Here is a 20,832-nt window from a genome sequence, read left to right as displayed (position 1 = left end):
GGGGAAAAAGGGGAAGGTCGGTTCTACAGAGTGTTATTTACAGGCAATGGGACTAGGGAATGGGGGATTGGGGATAGTTGGGGAGTATTGGGGAAATAGGGGAATATTTACAAGCGGATCTGGAGGCCAAATGCCATATCCGCAACAATATATATATATATATATATATATATATATATATATATATATATATATATATATATATATAAAGCAGTAAAGTATATTTGTTTGTTTGTTTGTTTGTCCTCTTATAACTCGAGAACTACTCATCGCAGTGCAAAACCAAAGGAATATTCGGAATCAGTACATCTCAGAGCAACTACAGCACACCTTAAAATTAAAAAAAATTCGCGTTTTAAAATTATGACGTCATCAGCATATTTCGGAACGTTAATTTTTCAACTTCATATTCGGAATCAGTACGTCCCAGAGAAACTTCGTAACGTTAATTTTTCAACTTCATCCGATTGACATGGGACCAACGGCATGTGACAGAGTGAAACATTTATTTGACGACAATGACTTCCGACTTCCGGGTTCGGAATGCGGGACCAATGGCAATGCCATTTGACAGGGAATAAAAAATAAATGCGACATTCAATTGACGACAATGACTTCCGACTTGACTCCCCCTCCCCCTCCACCCTACCCCGTCCCCTTCTCCCTCCCTCCTCCCCCTCTCCCCCTCCCTCCTCCCCTCCCCCTCCCTCCTCCCCCTCCCCTCCCCCCCCTCCCCTTCCCCCCTCCCCTTCCCCCCCTCCCCTTCCCCCCTCCCCTTCCCCCCCTCCCCTTCCCCTCCCCCCCTCCCCTTCCCCCCCTCCCCTTCCCCTCCCCCCCTCCCCTTCCCCCCCCTCCCCTTCCCCCCCTCCCCTTCCCCTCCCCCCCTCCCCTTCCCCTCTTCTCCCCTCCCCCTCCCCCATCCCCTTCTCCCCTCCCCCTCCCCCATCCCCTTCTCCCCTCCCCCTCCCCCATCCCCTTCTCCCCTCCCCCTCCCCCCTCCCCCTCCCCTCCTCTCCCCCTCTTCTCCCCTCCCCCCCTCTTCTCCCCTCCGTTCCCCTCCCCTCCCCCCTCCCCTCCTCTCCCCCCTCCCCTCCTCCCCTCCTCTCCCCGCCCGGCAATGCCAGGTACTTCTGCTTGTACATTATAAAACAGGAGTGTCTGTCTGTCCGCCGTCCGTTCTCAAACTACTCCCTAGATAGCAACACCAAACCTCTTGTAGAACGTTTTGGGGTCCCAGCGGATGTTCTAAGGTAGGTAGGAGGTTTAAAAAATTCCTCAATAAAATTGTGATTTTGAAATTAACTCGATATGAACCTTCGCAAATCTGGAAACCCATTGTTGTGGCTTACCAATATGGTGGCCCGCCATCTTGGTCATTCCACTGCACCTCACTGGGTTCTTAAGCCGCCATTTTGTTTCGGCTGACTCAAATGTGCCTTGCCTTGGAAACACGATTGATTTATCATTACATAATTGAAGCACATCATCAAAATCTGGATTCTGATATGAGGATTGGATGCTGTAAACTAAATAATTTCCAAATCTGGAGTGAAATCTGACAAAATTTACCATATCTCCGATTTTATAACTAAGTGTATATATGCATTTATTTAAGCGAAGCTGCGATTCTCATTCTGGGGTTAGTGTTTTTTAATTTACTTAATAATCCTTTTTAACTTAATTACTACTTCCCTGGGAACTGGTCGTAGATGCGTTTTTTGAATGAAACGTTTTTAGCAAAGAACACGTTTTTAGTAGTTGGGATCAATTCTGAAGTTCGAATTTTGAATATCGGTTCGGATTAAGAGTTTGTGGAACTTATCGCATTGTGGTTTTAAACTGTGTGCAGAAATGAAATAAAGGGGTGGAGTGGGAGGGGAGTGGGGGAAGTTGGGGGTGGTGGGGGTAGGACCAGTAGAAACTGCAAAACCAGAAAGCATCTGAAAGTGAAAGCTCATCCACATCCATTTGTATTGAGACTTCTTCTTCTTCCGTATGCTCCAAATAACGAAAATAGTAATAAAATAAAAAGAAATTTATGATTTTATGCAGCCTTGACCTTTGAGCTCTAGATCTTAAAACTCTGCTTCTAGTTTTTGATTGGTGAACAAATTAATTGACCAATAAGAAGATTATTAAAATTTCATGTCAATCACATGAAAATTGATGATTTTATGTGACGCTGACCTTTGACGTTTTGACAAAATTATTAATTTACCATCTCCATATTCTCATAATAAAGCTTTGGTGAAAATTTGATGACAAAACTCAAATGATAAAACGGTTACAGCCCTGACACGGACACTGCACACACACACACACACACACACACACACACACACACACACACACACACACACACACACACACACACACACACACATACACGGGGACACACACACACACACACACGCACAGGCAAACAAACCATTCAGACTTATGGGAAGTTTGAAATCTCGCCCCGAGCGTCATTTTCCTCCATACGACACTGCTCCAGTGTACCTGGATCTGTTTTTAAAATTCCCTCTATATGAAGAACCCAGATTGCGTATATCATATTCCCGTTAGGAAGCGACTCATTGTTACCCGGCAATGCCGGGTACTTTTCATAGTGGGTGTGTGTTTGTGTGTGTGTGTGTGTGTGTGTGTGTGTGTGTGTGTGTGTGTGTGTGTGTGTGTGTGTGTGTGTGTGTGTGTGTGTGTGTGTGTGTGTGTGTGTGTGTGTGTGTACAGACGTGGCATTTAATATGGAATTTTTTTTTTTCCTCGACTTGGGTTTACTTTCTGAACTCGGTATATCAATCTGGTGAGTTTCTTTTACGCTTTCGGTGATTTCGTTGTTAAAAGAACCATGTCACTGATTGTCTGTCGCAGCAAGAAGTCAATAACAGGATTATATCACAGGTGGTGTGACAAAATGTACGGACAGGTACATTTGACGATTGGCTTCACAATCGGGTATATAAGGGTTGTTGCGTTCTGTATTAGTGGAAAACAACTACTGCACGTCTACAAAAGTTATTGCCGCTTCCCCTGGAGATGGTCCGTCAACTCGACAATGCTGTTTGTCATTTAGTGGTGGCTTTACGAAATTCCGGCATGAAACAGCGTGCTATTGCTCAGCAGTATGGCATCACTCAAGGTCATGTGTCAAAGATCCTGAAACGAAATGCTCAGAGGGGTGTCCCTACTCCAATACCGAGGTCAGGACGTCCCCACAGAACCACAAGGAGGGATGATCGCCAGCTGCACCGGTTAGTCCGCAATGGCCATACCAAGTCAGCTAATCGGCTTAGGTCTGAGTGGCAGCAACTGACAAATGTGCCTGTATCCAGAAGGCTTGTCAACCAACAACTGGTTCAAGCAGGCTATCGTGCCAGGCGTCCCCTGAGAAAGCCACGTCTGACCAGACAACACTGCCAGCGCCGATTGCAGTGGGCCAGAGAGCACCGTCAATGGCAGCCAGGACACTGGAATCACGTGATCTTCAGTGACGAGTCTAGATTTCTGGTCTATAGTCAATATGGCCACGTCCGAGTGCGCAGACAAGTGCATGAAGCCCTACAACGAAGATTGTATAGTGCCAAGAGTGCAAGCTGGAGTTCGTGATGTGACCGTTTGGGCTGCTTTTCATGCAGGGGGCAAAACTGGCCTGGTTGTTCTGAATGGAAACCTGAACCAGTTCAAGCACAGGGCCATTCTGGAAGAAACATTGCTTCCATTTGTTCGTGCAGCCTTTCGAGGAAACTTTGTCTTCCAAGATGACAATGCACGGCCTCATTGTGCTCGCATGATCCAACACTTTCTTGCTGACCGTGGTGTAGAGCATGTGGAGTGGCCTGCCATGTCCCCGGATATGAATCCGATAGAGAACTTGTGGGCAGAATTAACGTGTCAAATCGACAACTTGGACCAGCAGCCTGCCTCTGTGCGTGAATTGCAGCAGGCTATTGTAACTGCATGGCAAGCGATTCCTGTCCAAACCTTGGCAAATCTCGTGAACAGCATGCCTCAACGTGTACGTGCTCTCCTGAATGCTCGTGGGGGTTACACGAAGTACTGAACTGTAATTTTACTGTCCGTAATCCCAGTCGTAATTTAACTTTTGTTTTTGTTTAAAAAATTTTTTTGACTAATGTGCAAAATAAAGAGATACTTCTGGAAAACGTACAGAAGTTTAACACAGTACTGTCCGTGAATTGAGTTCGATATCAGTTTACATCACTTTCAAGGATCAATTTATTTGCTTCGAAATGTCAAATGTGGTTTTTGTTTCTTTTAAAGGTCACATTAACAAAATCTAGAATAATTTCAACATAATTCCAATGAACTTTTGGTTCTAAGTCATCTTGAAAAGTAAGTTCACCCCCACAAAAAAAATATTCCATATTAAATGCCAAGTCTGGTATATATATATATATATATATATATATATATATATATATATATATATATATATATATATATCTATATATATATATATAGTCACATGAAAAAGTAAGTACACCCCATGTAAAGTTTAGACTTCTTCAACATATTTCAACATACAGCTATTTGATCTTTATTTCAACAATATTGATAGATAAAGGTGACATAATATAACAAATATCATGAAACATTTACATTTTGTTACCATTGTATAATTTAAATAAACATCAATGCAAATTTCGCATGTGGAAAAAGTAAGTAGACCCCTACATTTATCACTACTTCAAATACCTAAAATTAGAATCATGTGCACCAGCTCAGGTGCAAATGATTAGAACATCGTTAGAGAGGATCTTGGAGGAACCCGTCTTATTTAAACCTCAGACATTTAGTTTGGTTTGCTCTTTGTTGTTGAAGTGTGCGACGCCACCATGCCTAGATCAAAAGAGCTCCCTGAGGCATTCAGAAAAAAGGTTATAGATGCCTATGAGTCTGGGAAGGGATTTAAAAAGATCTCCAAACAATTTGAAATCAATCATTCGACTGTCCGGAAGATCATATACAAGTGGAGAAGATTCCAAACAACTGCCAACTTGTTCAGGCCAGGCCACCCCAGCAAGTTCAGCCCAAGAGCAGACCGAAAGATGCTGAGAGAAGTCTCTAAGAACCCCAGAATGTCATTACGGGACCTACAGGTAGCTCTTGCCACTGTTGATGTCAAAGTGCATGAGTCTACCATTAGAAAGAGGCTGCACTAATTTTATCTACATGAGAGGTTTCCAGGAGGAAACCTTTGCTGTCCAGAAAGAACATCAGGGCAAGACTAAAGTTTGCCAATGAACACCTAGGCAAAGACCAGCACTTCTGGAACAATGTGCTCTGGACAGATGAGTCAAAGGTAGAGCTATTTGGCCACAGTACCAGAAGACATGTTTGGCGATAACCAAAGACAGCATTTGACCACAAGAACCTGATACCAACTGTAAAGCATAGTGGTGGAAATATTATGGTTTGGGGCAGCTTTGCTGCATCAGGGCCTGGGCAGCTCACCATCATAGAATCCACTAAGAATTCTTCATTATACCAGAGGATGCTTGAGGATAATGTGAGGCTATCTGTCGTAAAGTTGAAGCTCAACCGAAGGTGGACCTTGCAACATGACAATGACCCTAAACATCCCAGTAAATCCACCAAGGAATGGCTGAAAAGAAAGAAATGGAGGGTTCTGGAATGGCCATGTCAAAGCCCGGATCTAAATCCCATCGAGATGTTGTGGGGGGATTTGAAACGAGCTGTGCATGCAATAAACCCCTCAAACATCGCACAGCTGAAAGAATTCTACATGGAGGAGTGGGCAAAAATTTCTCCCAGTCGATGTCAGAGACTGGTAGACAGTTATAAGAAACGCCTACTTGACGTTGTTTCTGCCAAAGGGGGAAATACCACCTATTAGAGCCAAGGGCGTACTTACTTTTTCCACATGCAAAATTTGCATTTATGTTTATTTATATTATACAATGGACTACAAAATGCTAATGTTTCATGATATTTGTTATATTATATTGTAGCGGTTACCGGACACAATTCTCTTGTAATCAGCCGGTGACGTAATCAGCGGGCGGTCACTCGGATTGCATACCACGCCCCGTTGAGAGGCGTGGCTTACTGTTGGAATTCGAAAGATATATTGCCGCTCGGCGTAGCCTTTGGCAGTGCATTCGTGCCGAGCTCGGAATAAACAGCTCTGTGAAAATCAGCTCGTTGTCGCGTCCATATTGTTGGAGTTCGACGTGAGAGCACAGCTCCACATTGGTGACCCCACGTCCGCCGACGTGGCGCAGGCCTTCATCGGCACCTGGGTCACCCGTTTCGGCGCCCCCTCGGACATCTCCTCTGACAGAGGCCCACAGTTCACCTCTGAGCTTTGGGGTGCGGTCGCTCAGGCCTTGGGGTCAAACTTCACCGCACCACGGCCTACCACCCCCAGGCCAACGGCTTGTGCAAGAGGTTTCACCGCTCAATGAAGGCCGCTCTCAGGGCCAGCCTCCAGGACGACTGTTGGGCTGACACGCTCCCGTGGGTGCTATTGGGCCTCTGGACGGCCCCTAAAGAAGACCTCCAGGCCTCTACCACCGAGCTGGTCTATGGCCACCCACTGCGCGTGCCAGGGGAGTTCATCCCCGACGCCACCGGCCCCTGGTCCGCGGCTCGCCAATGCTCGGTCCTCCAGGAGGTCGCCAGGAGATTTGCCGCGGTGCCCACGTCTCATCATTGCTGTCCTCAACCCCATGTCCCCCCAGCGCTTCGCACAGCGGAGTACGTTTTTGTGCGCCACGACGCGCACCGGGGACCACTCTGGCCGCTGTACGATGGGCTTTTCGGGTCTTGAGGAGGGGCGACAAGTCGTTAGTCGTCGACATTGGCGGCAAACCGGACCATATCTCCGTGGACCGCCTCAAGTCGGCCCATTTGGACCTCGACCAACCTCCACGGTTGGCCCTTCCTCCACGGCGGGGCCGTCCCCCGTCGACCAAGCCCCACGCCCGACCATCCGCTGCCAAGCCGCCTCCCACCCCCACACAAATCGCCAGGGGTCGTTTCGGCCAGTCATTAAGGCCCCCCACAAACTGACTCTCCCTGTACAAGTGAATTCTGGGGGTGCGGGGGTGCATGTAGCGGTTACCGGACACAATTCTCTTGTACCGGCCGGTGACGTAATCAGCGGGCGGTCACTCGGATTGCATACCACGCCCCGTTGAGAGGCGTGGCTTACTGTTGGAATTTGAAAGATATATTGCCGCTCGGCATAGCCTTTGGCAGTGCATTCGTGCCGAGCTCGGAATAAACAGCTCTGTGAAAATCAGCTCGTTGTCGCGTCCATATTGTTGGAGTTCGACGTGAAAGCACAACTCCACAATACCACCTTTATCTATCAATATTGTTGAAATGAAGATCAAATAGCTGTATGATGAAAAAGTCAAAACTTTACATGGGGTGCACTTACTTTTTCACGTGACTGTATATATATATATATATATATATATATATAGTTGTGGATCTCAAACATCGGCCTTCCCCTTACCAAGAGGGGATTAATCCCCTTGTCTTTTATCTCGCCGACGCGATCCGGGGCTATCACGTTCCTTCCGGTCAGCGCTGAATAGGGTGGTAGGTCGAATTAGTCCGATTACCTAAGTACCAGCACCTCCCAGGAAGCAAGGAAATAACCCCACCTAAACCGCGGTTTCAGTGGACACGCCGAGCGATAGCGAGCCGCGATTCGGGCCGTTAACAGGAACTAACCCGATTGAGGCGGTTCCGAATCGTGCCACGCTTACCCAATGGAGGATATCACTAAGACGGTCAAATTAAGAGGAAACAGGAAGAACAAGTAATTTATTACACACTTTGTGCAATGAAGAGGAAGAAGAAGAAGCAATGTACAGTGAAGAAGAAGAAGCAGATACACAGGGCAGCCTTATAACAGTCTTAACTTATCCCTGGACACGGGCCCGTTCAAACTCAGACTCAGACTCACACGGGGTTTGTAGATGGTCCGGCGATGGTCCAAAGGATCGCGTCCACAGCTCGCTCTGGTCCCCGACTCGTACGGCGGTGAAGATGGTAGACGGCAGGCAGATCTCCGCATGTCGTTGGCGTGGATCGGACAATTATATTGGGGGGTGGGGGGGTCGGTAAGCGGATGGCGTAGCCTTTGGCAGTGCATTTGGGGGGGAGCGTACTGACTTTTTTTCATCCCGGGAGAAAATTTTCATCCCGGGAGCGTACTGACTCCCCTGGCTCCTGTGGTTGTGCCTGCGCTTCATCTTGGCACCCACCAGTTGAAGCTGGCGGCGTGCGAAGGCATGGACCGTCTCCATGCCTTCCTCCAAGTGACGTGCACAGCCCTCCCTCGGCGGTGTATCAGTGGACTCTGGCACGGGATGGCATAGCAGATCGGCGAGAGCCCGCAACTCCCACCAATACATAAGCAACGCTGGACTGCATGCGGTGGCCCCGTGCTGGCTGGTTCGGTAGGCCATTAAAAAATACGGGAGATGTTCGTCCCAGTCGTCCTGACGGGTGGTGGTGAACAATGCCAATTGTTGAACCAGGGTTCGGTTGAATCTTTCCACCATCCCGTCAGATTGAGGTCTTAAGGGCGTTGTCCATGTCTTCCTAATTGACAGGAGTCTGCACACATCTTTTAACAATTGGCTTTCAAAATTTCGACCCTGGTCGGTGTGCAGCTCCTCCGGAATCCCATGCCGACATACAAATCCTTCCAGGAAGTCCTGTGCTACCACCCCGGCTTCTTGGTTGGGGAGGGCATAGGCCTCCGGCCACTTGGTGAAATAGTCCATTACAACGAGGATGTACTTGTTACCTTGGCGGGTGCGGGGTAGCGCTCCTAGAATATCCATAGCCACCCGCTCAAGTGGGGCCCCCACCTGGTGTAATTGAAGGGGGGCCCTCATCCTCCGTGCTGGTCCCTTTTTAGCAGTACAGGCGTCGCATCTCCGACACCAGTCCTGTATATCGCGCCCCAGATTTATCCAATAGAACCTCCGGCGGACCCAAGATGTTGTCTTTGTCCTGCCCAAATGGCCGCCGGATTGGGTACCATGCACATGCTGTAATATTGTGTTCTTAAATTTATCTGGGACTATCACCAGCCAGGAAGTTCTCTCAGAGGGAACCTCCACCCATTTGCGGTACAAGATGTTATCTTTCAACTCCAGGGTTTGCCACTGAGCCCAATATGCCTTTGTTGGCACCCCAAGGAGGGTGACCTCTTCCCCATTAGGTCTTTATCCCAATCGAACCCATTCGTACACCGGTCCCAGTACGGGATCCTCCCGCTGGGCCGTGCTCCAAGCCAATGTTCTGAATTCTTCATCTGAGGTTAGTGGCAAAATTGGCCCTCTCACCCGGGTTGCACGGACTACGAGGGTAGGGGTGAAGTCTGCCAATTGTTCCCTCTCCTTGTGTCTCGCACAAAATTTACAGTTTTTCCCCAAACAAGGACGTCGAGAGAGTGCATCGGCATTCCCGTGGGTCTTCCCGGCCCTATGGATCACACTGAAATTGTACTGCTGCAACTTTTCCAACCACCTTGCAATTTGGCCCTCAGGTTCCTTGTACTGAAGGAGTCATTGCAATGAGGAATGGTCATTTCGAACCCGAAATTTCCGCCCGTACAAGTACAAGTGGAAATGGCTCATGGCAGCCAGCATAGCCAATAACTCTTTATGAGTGATGCAATAACTTCGCTTGGGCCTACTCATGGCCCGACTATAATACGCATTCACTCTCTCGACGCCCCCCTGTGTCTGGGACAAAACCACGCCCAATCCTTCCTGGCTTGCATCCGTGTCCATGGTAAATGTCCCTTCACTAGTGGGGTAAGCTAGAATGGGTGCGGATGTCAAACACCCCTTCAATGCTAGGAAGGCCTCTTGGCACTCCCTTGTCCAATTAAATCTCGTCCCCTTCTCCGTAAGCCGGTGAAGGGGCCGGGCCAACTCTGCAAATTTTGCCACAAAGCGCCGGTAGTAGGAGCAGAGTCCCAAAAATCCCCGCACCTCCTTGATGGTACGTGATGCGGGCCACTCCTCTACCGCTGTAATTTTGCCTTGGTCTGTTTTTACCCCCTCGCGACCAATGACGTGACCTAGATAGGCCACCTCTCCAGCAAACAAAGTGCATTTACTCGGACTCAGCTTCAACCCTGCCTGTCTGAGGCACCCAAACACCTGGTCCAAATTAGCTATGGCTTGGGGGAATGTTTTAGCATGTACCAGGACGTCATCCAGGTACACCAGGCATGACTGCCATGGCATGCCGCCCAGTACATGCTCCATCAATCTTTCAATGGTGGCGGGGGCATTACACAAACCAAACGGCATCACAGTGAACTGATACAGCCCCTTATCTGTGGAAAATGCCGTTTTCTCCTTCCCTGCCCTATCCATCTCCACCTGCCAATACCCACTCTTGAGGTCCAAGGTTGAGAACGAATTTGAGCCCGCAACGGCATCGAGGGTATCGTCGATTCTTGGCAGGGGATATGAGTCTTTGAGTGTCACGTTGTTTAGCTGGCGATAGTCCACGCAGAAATGCGTAGTCTCATCTTTCTTTTTAACCAGCACAACAGGTGACATCCAAGGACTTCCCGAGGGCTCGATGATACCTGCATCGAGCATTTTTTCTACATGCTCGTCAAGTTCCTCCCTCTTGCTGCAAGGGAGCCGTCGGGCGGGCTGACGAATAGGCCGGGCCTCACCGGTGTGGATCTGATGTTTCACCAGGCCTGTACGTCCAATATCCTCGGAGGACAAGGAGAAGATATCCAAATGGGATTCAATTAATTTGTGTAAGGCCTCCCTCTGGGTACCCTCAAACTCAACACTACTTCGATTTACCATCTCGCAAATGGGATCGGGCCAATTCCTACTACTTTTTGAAGACTCCCTCTGGGGGTCTTACACTACTTCGATTTACCATCTCGCAAATGGGATCGGGCCAATTCCTACTACTTTTTGAAGACTCCCTCTGGGGGTCTTCTCGGCTGGATGTTCTCGTCCCTCACTGGCGTGACTTCGTTAACTGGGGTGCAGCCGGCTATCTTCGTGCCCTGTCCTATAGTGCGTGATTCCGTACTAATATTAATTACCCGGACGGCCACCACCGGCCCGTCCGTTTTTACAAGGGTGCGGCCCACGACTAAACCCGGGATGGACTGCGCTGCCACCGGTTCGACGAGGCCGCAGGACTCCTGCCATGTTGGGCGAGCTAGCCATCAGGCCGGCACTATTGCCTCGGCCCTCGGGGGAATGGTCACGGCCTCAGAAGCCTCCAGCTCCGTCCTCTCGGCCGTGCTCACCCCTCTCAATGGCAGCTCATCTATTCCCACTTGCAGGGTCCCCTGGCACAAATCGATTTTACAACCGCTGGCAGTCAACAAATCCAACCGGATTAGGCATGGGTCGCACACCTCCGCCACCCAAACTTCTATTTCCCTCTTTACCGACCCCAACTTGAGGGTTACAAAACCACGCCCTATGATGGGGGCCGTTACCCTGGTAGCCAGCTGCAAACTATGACTTTCCAGACGCTGGATTTTATCCCAGCCGTCTGCACTCGAATTAAGGATCACAGGGCTGATGATCGTGGCGCCAGCTCCTGTGTCCACTACGGCATCTACCCCCACGCCGGCAATTTTGCACCGAATTGTTAAGCTACCTGTACCAATTTGGCCACAATAGATGACCTGTCGCATCAATGAGGGCGCTTCACCATCCCCTACTACCGAACACGGCCCTGTATGCTCGGCACTTACTAGTTTCCCGGGCCCTGGCGGGGGGGGGGGGGGGTGTCTGGGGTCGGCTAGTCTGACCCGTACGAGGTGGAGTTTATGGTCTCAGCTGCCGGGGTCCGTCCCGGCGTTGAGCACGACACTCCCACGCACGGTGACCCAGCTGGCTACAATTAAAGCACCTCACCTGGTAAGGTGCTTGCCTCCTGAGTTCCAAATTTCCCCCCCTGAAGGTCCTAACTGGGGCATTTGTCCGTGGCCTACCGGGGGCCACCTCCGGAGCTGCCTGCCATGGTCCAGATCCCGCCAGGCGCTGGTCCACCAGCCTTCGGACCATATTTTCCAGGGCAGGGCCCCTTTCGGGGGCGGGCCCCCTCAGGGGGCCGCCACCAGCCACGGGCCCAACCTGGCACACCGCCACTGCGTGGCGCTCGCTTCCCTGGGCCAGGGGCCTCGCTCCTTCCCAACGGGCCGCAGCGTCGGCCACCTGGCTCAAGGTCCGCGGGCGCCACATGGCGAGCTGTTGCCGAAGCTCGGAAGGAAGGCCTGAATGAAATGGTCCTGTGCCAGGCTTTCCTGGGAGGCCGCTGCCATGTCTGCGTGCGCAATCCCTACTGTGCAACGAATGTCATAAACAAGCTCCCCGATGGTCTCCTGGGGTTTCCGTTTTCGCACCGCGAGCTGAGCTTTAACAAGCTCGCTCTGCTGTTCAACGCCGATTCGATTAATTAAGGCCGAGCGGAGTTCTGGCAGGGTGATAGCACCCAGTGGTAAGGCTGTCAAAACCTCTGCCGCTGCGCCGCGCAGTGCCCCCACAAGGTGTACTCCACCTTCGTCCGGATTCCAACCGTTCCCCCTACACACGTGATCGAACTGCGCCAGGTACGCCCTCAAATCACTCTTGCCATCATACGGCGTGAGTGGAACCTTATGGCCGCCTGAAGGCCGGACCCCATGCGTCGCTCCTTGCGGAGTTAGCGCGGGGCCGAACCGTTCGGGCCCCCACAGTACACTATTCCCGGGGGGCTCGCGTGCGTCCCCCGTCCCTCTAAAGACTACCCCTGTCGGTGTCGATGCTTGGGTCGCCTCGTCGCAACACGCTACCCATTCCATTCTCGCACACCCCGGTTCACCAACAACTCTCACACTCCCCATTGTCGAACATCCCTGCGCACACTCTTTCTCCACGCACTCCGGACCAGTCGCACACCTTACCAATGGCCTCTCACGAACGCCCGGGTCTATACCAACTCCCAAACTCGTTGAATCTCCCCTCACACCATATACATTCCCGACATTATCGCCACTCACCTCGGTGCTTCTTCCTCTTTGCTCCTCTTCGCTCCTCCTCCGCCACCTGCAAACTCTTTATTTGATTAGCAAGCACGTCATCACGATGTGAGCACAGACCTTGTACAAATTCCATCACCTCCTCCTTTATCTCATTTTTAGTCTCCCTCCGTCTCTTTTTAATTTCACTCACCCCCTCTTCTACCTCCTCCAACTTTTGTTTCACCCCCTCTATTTCCCGGTGCGCCTCCACAATTTCTTCTTCCAAGGCCATCTTGGTCGTCTCTATATGGGTCCTGATTTCTCGTTCCCTTACCCCCAACGTCTCTACCACCTCATCCAACCTCTTTGTCAGCCCCTCGTGTACCATCTGGCACTCTTTCTTCGTCGCTATAAGTTCTCTTTTTATTTCTTTTTGAGCTGATTTCAGCCCCCCTATCACGGCCGTGTTCTTACCCACTTGCTCCCCTAACTCTTTCTGTCACACCGTCAGCTTCTCCACTTCCCGTGTCAACTTCTCTATACCCCCTTGTAACCGAGCCGTACTCTTTCTCACCTCTTTCTCCACACGCTCCTCACACTGCTTTACCTCGTCGCATACCCCCGCGACCTCTTCGCTCACCCCACGCCTTATGTCCTTCCCCATTTCATCTATTTCCCTCTTAGATGCCACCCTCATTTGTTCCAATTCGTTCTTTTGGGCGTCCATTTTGCTTTCCAGCCCGTTTTTTACCTCCTCTATCTGATCCCCCATTTGTTTTATTTCCTGGGCGGATTTATCCCCCATTTCCCTCAATTGCCCCCCCATCTTGTTTTCCAACCCCATTAACCCGTCCTTCATTCCTTTCATTTGGCCCCCCATGTCCCTCAATTGGCCCCCCAATTTGCTTTCTAATCCCCCAATTTGATTTTCCAATTGCTCTCCCATTTTGTTTTCCAAATTACTTAACCCGTCTTTCAATCCCCCAATTTGATTTCCCAATTGCTCACCCTGAGCTTTCATATCGTCCCTGTTACCCCTTGCTTCGTCCCTCATTTGATCCAATTGTTCTCCCATGTACGCCCTGAGTTGTATCATAAAGAGGTTCATATCCATTGGCGCTGTGGGCGCGGCTCTCGCCGCCTCGTGCGAGGCGCCGCCATTTTCTTCGCCTGCCACCCCTACTGCTGCACCCTCTTCAATGTCCTCTTCCATTTCTTCTAATTGTCCCAATTCTTCCCGGGGGTCCTGGGTCGATTCTACCTCTTCCTCTACCTCCTCATTCACCCCCACCGTCATCCGACCGCCTTGGCTATCCATGGCATGATTTAATTTGGTTGTTCAATAAAATTTCGCCGGCTCGTAATTTTGAGTGCGCGAGGCGCACTTCGGGTCAAATCCAACTCCCCGACACCAATTGTTGCGAATCTCAAACGTCGGCCTTGCCCTTACCAAGGGGGGGGATTAATTCCCTTGTCTTTTATCTAGCCGACGTGATCCGGGGCTATCACATTCCTTCCGGTCAGCGCTGAATATGGTGGTAGGTCGAATTAGTCCTATTACCTAAGTACCAGCGACTCCCAGGAAGCAAGGAAATAACCCCACCCGAACCGCGGTTTCAGTGGACACGCCGAGCGATAGCGAACCGCGATTCGGGCCGTTAACAGGAACTAACCCGATTGGAGCGGTTCCGAATCGTGCCACGCTTACCCAATGGAGAAATCACTAAGACTGTCGAATTAAGAGGAAACAGGAAGAACACGTAATTTATTACACACTTTGTACTATGAAGAGGAAGAAGAAGAAGCAGATACACAGGGCAGCCTTATAACAGTCTTAACTTATCCCTGGACACGGGCCCATTCACACTCAGACTCAGGTCACATGGGGTTTGTAGATGGTCCGGGGATGGTCCAAAGGATCGCATCCACAGCTCGCTCCGGTCCCCGACTCGTACAGCGGTGAAGATGGTAGACAGCAGGCAGATCTCCGCGTGTCGTTGGCGCGGATCGGACAATTATATAGGGGGGGGGGGGTCGGTAAGCTGGGCGATTACACTGGCGTACGTAATAGATATATCGGTGCTTTATACGCGTTCCCAGTATAGTTCAAACCATGCACAGCTTTCTCAAGTCCTCTGCAATGCGCCGCTCCAGCAATGCTTTCACAAAGCGCTTTTCCCAATAGTCCTTTGACGCTCTTCACTTGCGAGTCCTTTGTAAAGCGCATCAGCCCTTTGTAATGAGTACCGCGGCGGCAGTCCTCTGGTAAGCGCAATACTTGAGACCTCTCCCTTCTCATAACTTGTCACAGCGCGTCTCTCCTCATAACTCTGTTCAAGTCCTCTCCCTTCTCATAACTGAGGTGGGGGCCTCGCGCAAAGTGTTTTATTTCCACGCCCTTAGAACCCTCTGGAACCTCTAGCCACACCCTGTCAGGCGATGTCGCCTCAGCCCTGATTGGCTGGTGGCCCTTACCGTCCCCCCTGCTGCCGATCCGATCTCAGCCTCGCTGCCGCTCCACCCCCTTTTTGGGCCGACCTCGTGTCACTGGGCTAGTTCCAGCAAACCAGCAAACCAAGAGCAGCAAACGCTGCTGGTAGCCAAAGCGTAACAAACTGCGAGTTGTCAAATGGGGCGTGGGATGGATTCTGCCCAACAAGGTGGAATTTGGAGGGTGGAGGCATAATGGAACGGGACCTACTCTTATTTGTTTGACACAACGCAGATGATAACAATTGGAAATGGCCTTATCTCACATATACTAAGAAATAACTAACGTTCTACGGTGACCTAACTACGGGGGCAGAACCTTTAACCTTTATTACTCAAATATGTACACTTTCAGAACCGCAACAATATATATATATATATATACATATATATATATATATATATATACACACACACACACACGGTCTGATGAAACCAAGATGGAAGTTTGTGGCCATCCTGCCTGTGAAGCATGGTGATGGCAGCATCATGTTTTGGGGATGTTTCTCGTCAGCAGGAAGTGGGGCACTTGAATAGAAGATGCAGCGGAAAATGGATGGAGCAAAATACAGAAAAACCCGAGAGGAAAACCTGCTGCCCTCTGCAAGAAAGCTGAACTTGGGATGGAAGTTCACCTTTCAACATGACAACAACCCGAAGCACACAGCCAAAGCTACAATGGAGTGACTAATGAACAAAAAGATAAATGTCTTTTAGTGGCCCAGTCAGAGCTCGACCTAAACCCAATCGAAAATCTGTGGCATGGCTTGAAGATTGTTGTCCATCAACGATCCCCACGCAAGTTGACCGAGCTTGAACAGTTTTGTATAGAAGAATGGGGAGATATTGCCCAGTCAAGGTGTGCAAAGTTGGTAGAGACCTATCCCAACAGACTCGCAGCTGTAATTGCTGTCAAAGGTGCTTCCACCAAGTATAACTTAGGGGGGGGACACTTATCCAACCAAGATATTCTCCCTTTGTATTTTTAATTAATTTTCTGAAATTTCACTTGGAAGTGAAAGAATTTGTTTTTCACTTGGAAGTTTCGGTTAAGATACGTAAATAAGGTGGAAAAAGTCTGATTTAATGCATTTTAATTCCAGGCTATAAGACAACAAAAGGTGAAAATTTTGAAAGGGGCATTATCTCCATTATGTTAAAATGTTCATTAATTGTTATTTATATTTCTCCTTTTTTGTAAAATTGTGGATATAAAGGACAAGTTTCCAAATAAAAAGCTGATTTTGAAGCTAAAATGCATTCCTGCATGAGGTCACATGGAGTCACCGAAGGTTCAAATGAATGGAAGCTAAAAGTGGAATCTACACTGTTTCATTTTGTTTATCTTTCGTGACAGACAAAGAACCTTAACTATTTCCGCACTCTGTGGATGTCATGAGCGATTGTAAATGGTAAGCGTTAATCAGTATAAATATGAAGACGGGTGTGGATAGGACTAACTGAGTGAGTTGAAATGAGCAGAGAGTGAGCGTAAACAGCGGCCATCTTGTCGTAAACACAGCGGGTTGCTGGGATTAAACACACATCACTTATCGCTATCTTTGCGACGGGCCTTACAGCAACACCTCCCTCACAAACAGGCCCTGAGCTTCGGTAAGCCCCTGTTGCAGCCTCCCCTGCAAGGAGAAAGATGGTGGCAAGGGGATGGTGGGAGAGGGAGAGTGGTGGATAAGAGAAAATGTGAAGTAATGGATGGGTTCAGGGGAAGAATTTAAACAAACTTAGGCAAACGTCTTCACCCATCATCCTATGCACCACTTAGACTTGTATTCTCATGTGGCGTATTTTACATTTAGTATAAAATGGAGTACAATGTCAAATGTCTCGAGGTGAGTTCTCCAAGTAGGCAGCTTGTCATTAGCTTGTAATCTATCTATAATTCCAGTAATCTCTGTGTGTCTGTGTGTCTGTGTGTCTGTGTGTTTGTCTGTGACCGCTGTTTCTCGACAACCACGGGTCCGATATACTTGAAACTTGCCAGGTATATTGCTGGGGACCCGAGGATGTGCCTTTTCAAGGTTTTAAATTAATCGGAGAAGTACTTACCGAGCTATGTCCAAAAAACGCTTCAACCAATCAGAGAGCAGCGAGCTATCACGTGTGCCGAACGTGGCGATCAGACTCTGCCTCGGACGGCACATTTGACAGCGTATTCATTTATTTCACGTTGGAAAACTATGTTGCCGTTAAACTATGTTTTAAAACGAATTCAAACTGCGATTAAATTAAAACGATTCATCGGAACTGCGATTTGCGAACTTCCGGACAGTGACGACTTCACTTCCGGCAGCCAATCACAGAACGCTTTGTTGCGTAGGCGTGGCCGATGTGAGACGAGCGGAGCTGAGCGCGTTACGAGCTGACCGCCATTACGGTTCGTAATTCGTTTTCTTATGCGCATTATTTTTCCCAATTCAGTCAGAGCGAAGGGCGGAAGCGAAGAGCGTTGTTTTTTTTGTTTACGGGCGTACGGGCGGGGTAGAGCGTACGGGTAGCGTTTTTTTTTTTTTTGGCAAGGAACGGGCACCCACGTACGGGCAATGCCCTAGTTTAAAACAATTCCAGGTCTTGGTGTTTCACCAATTTGTAAACTTGAATTGAAGAAAAACTCTGTGTTGATAATGGTGCAAATGGGTGATCAACACGCTACGTTAATATTCAGGGCCATCAGAGAAGAAAGGTCACCAAGCGGGATCAGGCCTAATCGACCAGGAGCAGTTAATGACCTCACAAAGGTGACATACCGTTGGTACTCCAGGATCACCTTTATTGAAGAATATATTGAAGAATACGAGTCGATAAATGAAACTTATACAATTGATCAATAAAAGTTACCTTGACTTGTTCAGCCTTGGTGTGTCACTTCACGTAGTATATGATCTGACCTCCTGTTGGAGGTTCACCCTTGATGGTGTCACAGCATGGGTCTGTGGCAGCCTTTGTGGACTAGAAAGAGTGATAATGTGGCAAGTGGGTATATCGATTCAAAGATCAACCATCGAATGTCAAAGGTCCATATTCTGTAGACAAGTCAGCCAACTTGTCATCGCCTACGACATACCGTATGACCTTACGATGCAGCATCCCTTTAATGGTATTGCACGAAGCTGAAACTCACGGATTGGAGATGCAGAAGGATGCAAAGATGATGAAAAGATGATGAAAAGCTCAACCAACCTGAGATTTTTTCTGAGAACAAAGCTCAATGGTCAACTTTTGACCGCAGATTGGTGTTAAACTGGAATTATAATCAGGGCACATTCACCAAGCCTTAATATACCTCGTGACTGTGGGAGAAAGAAGGTAAGGTGCAGGATGAACATGATGGCTGCGGAGGGTTGTGGAGGGGAGGGAAAGGGTCTCATGGTATTTTTGTAGGTACTTGCTTCAGTTGAGCCCACCTTGCACTTGAACTCCCACTTCTTTCCCTGAGTACTTTATAGCCCTAAAGGCTTGGAGAATGTGTCTCGTTCAGTCATAGTTGAAGGTCACTCTGCGGTTGAAACGAAGGATCTCTGAGCCTTTCTTCGCAGACAAAACCACTCTTGTAGTTTTCAATCTTCTTGAGATCTCCACACATTCCCAAACACACTTTGTGGTCCCCTGATCGGTGGGTGCAAGGTGGGTTTAAATGAAGCACGCACCGACAAAAAGACCATGAGACCCTTTCCTTCTCCTCCAAGAACATCCGCAGCCATAATGTTCTTCCTGTACCATACCTTCCTCCTCCCACACCCAAGAGGTATCTGTAAGTATTATGAAAGCGTATCACAATTTTGTAGGTAAACCCTAACCGAAATGTACCAGTATGGTAACAAGACTACGTATATAAATCCTGCCAAAGGGAGCACAAGTGTGTGACTGCAGCAGAGAAACCCCAACCATACCCCCTCCCCTCACCGAGCGCTTTTCCTGCTCACGTCACGCCCGAGGTCGTACGCACAGGAAAGACCCGACCTGTCTACACGACCGCTTGACAGAGGCAAAGCACGCGATGGCGCTCCCACGGAGCCTCATGGCGTGCCAACCGTGCCCGCTTGTGGGCACCATTCTCTAAATGACGAGGTGCCACGGTGACACCCCAACTCGTGTCCATCCTTAACATCATCTGCACAATAAAGTTCCCATGGAAACCGATGAGGTACACCATGTTGTCTCTTTGATGCTGTGAAACAAACATGCTTTGAGAAAGATCAGATAATATATGTTCACTGCGTTATTATTCTTAATTGCTATAACCGCAAGTGTTTTATTACGGATTAGGCAATTTGTCTTTGAAGACAAGGCAGCCTGTGTGGTCTGCTTGACAAGTGACTTAAACCTGAGCAACATAAACCCTCCTGTGGGAAGGAATTGAATGTTTGACAATAAGAAGATAACAAACTCAGATCGATATTAGCGCTGCCTTTCACATCCTATATTAAATGTACATCATCTGAAAATTGTGGTCAAACCAAGGCGAAGTTCATTGTTTGTTTCAGTTTATTTGTTTTCTATTTCAATTTGCTTATCTTTGCATCTTTTGGGCGAATTCAGCCTCAGCAAAGAGCTTACTCCATTGAGTTCATGGCCGTATGTTGCTTGGTCTATAGTATGACAGAGAAAGAAAGAGAGAAAGAGAGAAAGAGAGAAAGAGAAAGAGAAAGAGAGAGACAGAGAGCAAGAGAGAGAGAAAGAGGGAGGGAGAGAGAGAGAGAGAGAGAGAGAGAGAGAAAGAGAGCGAGAGAGAGAGAAAGAGGGAGAGAGAAAAAGAGCGAGAGACTGAATGTTTCTTCCTTTTATTACAAGAGTACAGAAAATCAGTTATGTTCAGTCATAAAGAAACAAAACACAATAAAAATGGTCTCAAGGAAAAGTTATCAAATCATCATCATCAAGTGTGCATATGACATCATTAAAAACCCACTTTTCTTTAAAACATGTTAAATTCTTGTTCATTTTAAAAAACCGGTATTCTAGCTTTAGTCTTGCATTTACAAGAGCCTTAAGGGTGAGCAGTACATCATATGACGAGTCAGAAGAATTTCCCATTTTTTTCTTCCTGGATTTATAAATTGCAAACTTGGCCTGGCCAATAAAAAAATTCATTAAAACCACATTCCTAAGGGAAGACGGTCCTAAAACACCATAAATAAAAACATTGTGATTGAAGAGGGAACCAAGCTTCACAAAGCGTTCCTGAAGGAATGTAAAAAGAGGTTGCAATCATTCACACTCAAGGTATATATGCGGTAGGGTTTCAATGGATGCACAGAAAGGGCATAGATTAGAGTTAGCAGTAGAAAACCGGTTCAGTAAAACAT

The 20,832-nt window shown here is 48.5% G+C and overlaps 1 long non-coding RNA gene across 1 annotated transcript in view; it reads left to right on the top strand.

The window, feature by feature from the left end:
* Window positions 1-16,749, top strand: part of LOC137429213 (uncharacterized) — a 106,385-nt gene extending 89,636 nt beyond the window's left edge. The window contains exon 3 of the long non-coding RNA XR_010984836.2: window positions 16,023-16,749. This is a non-coding gene — a long non-coding RNA (uncharacterized LOC137429213). The remainder of the gene's footprint in view (window positions 1-16,022) is intronic.
* Window positions 16,750-20,832: the final 4,083 nt, after the last annotated feature.

Source organism: Myxine glutinosa, chromosome 6, assembly GCF_964187855.1.
Source record: "Myxine glutinosa chromosome 6, kmMyxGlut1.1, whole genome shotgun sequence".
Taxonomy (NCBI): Eukaryota; Metazoa; Chordata; class Myxini; order Myxiniformes; family Myxinidae; genus Myxine; species Myxine glutinosa.
Note: the sequence above shows the minus strand (reverse complement) of the source record. Positions and strands in the feature narration are given on the sequence as shown.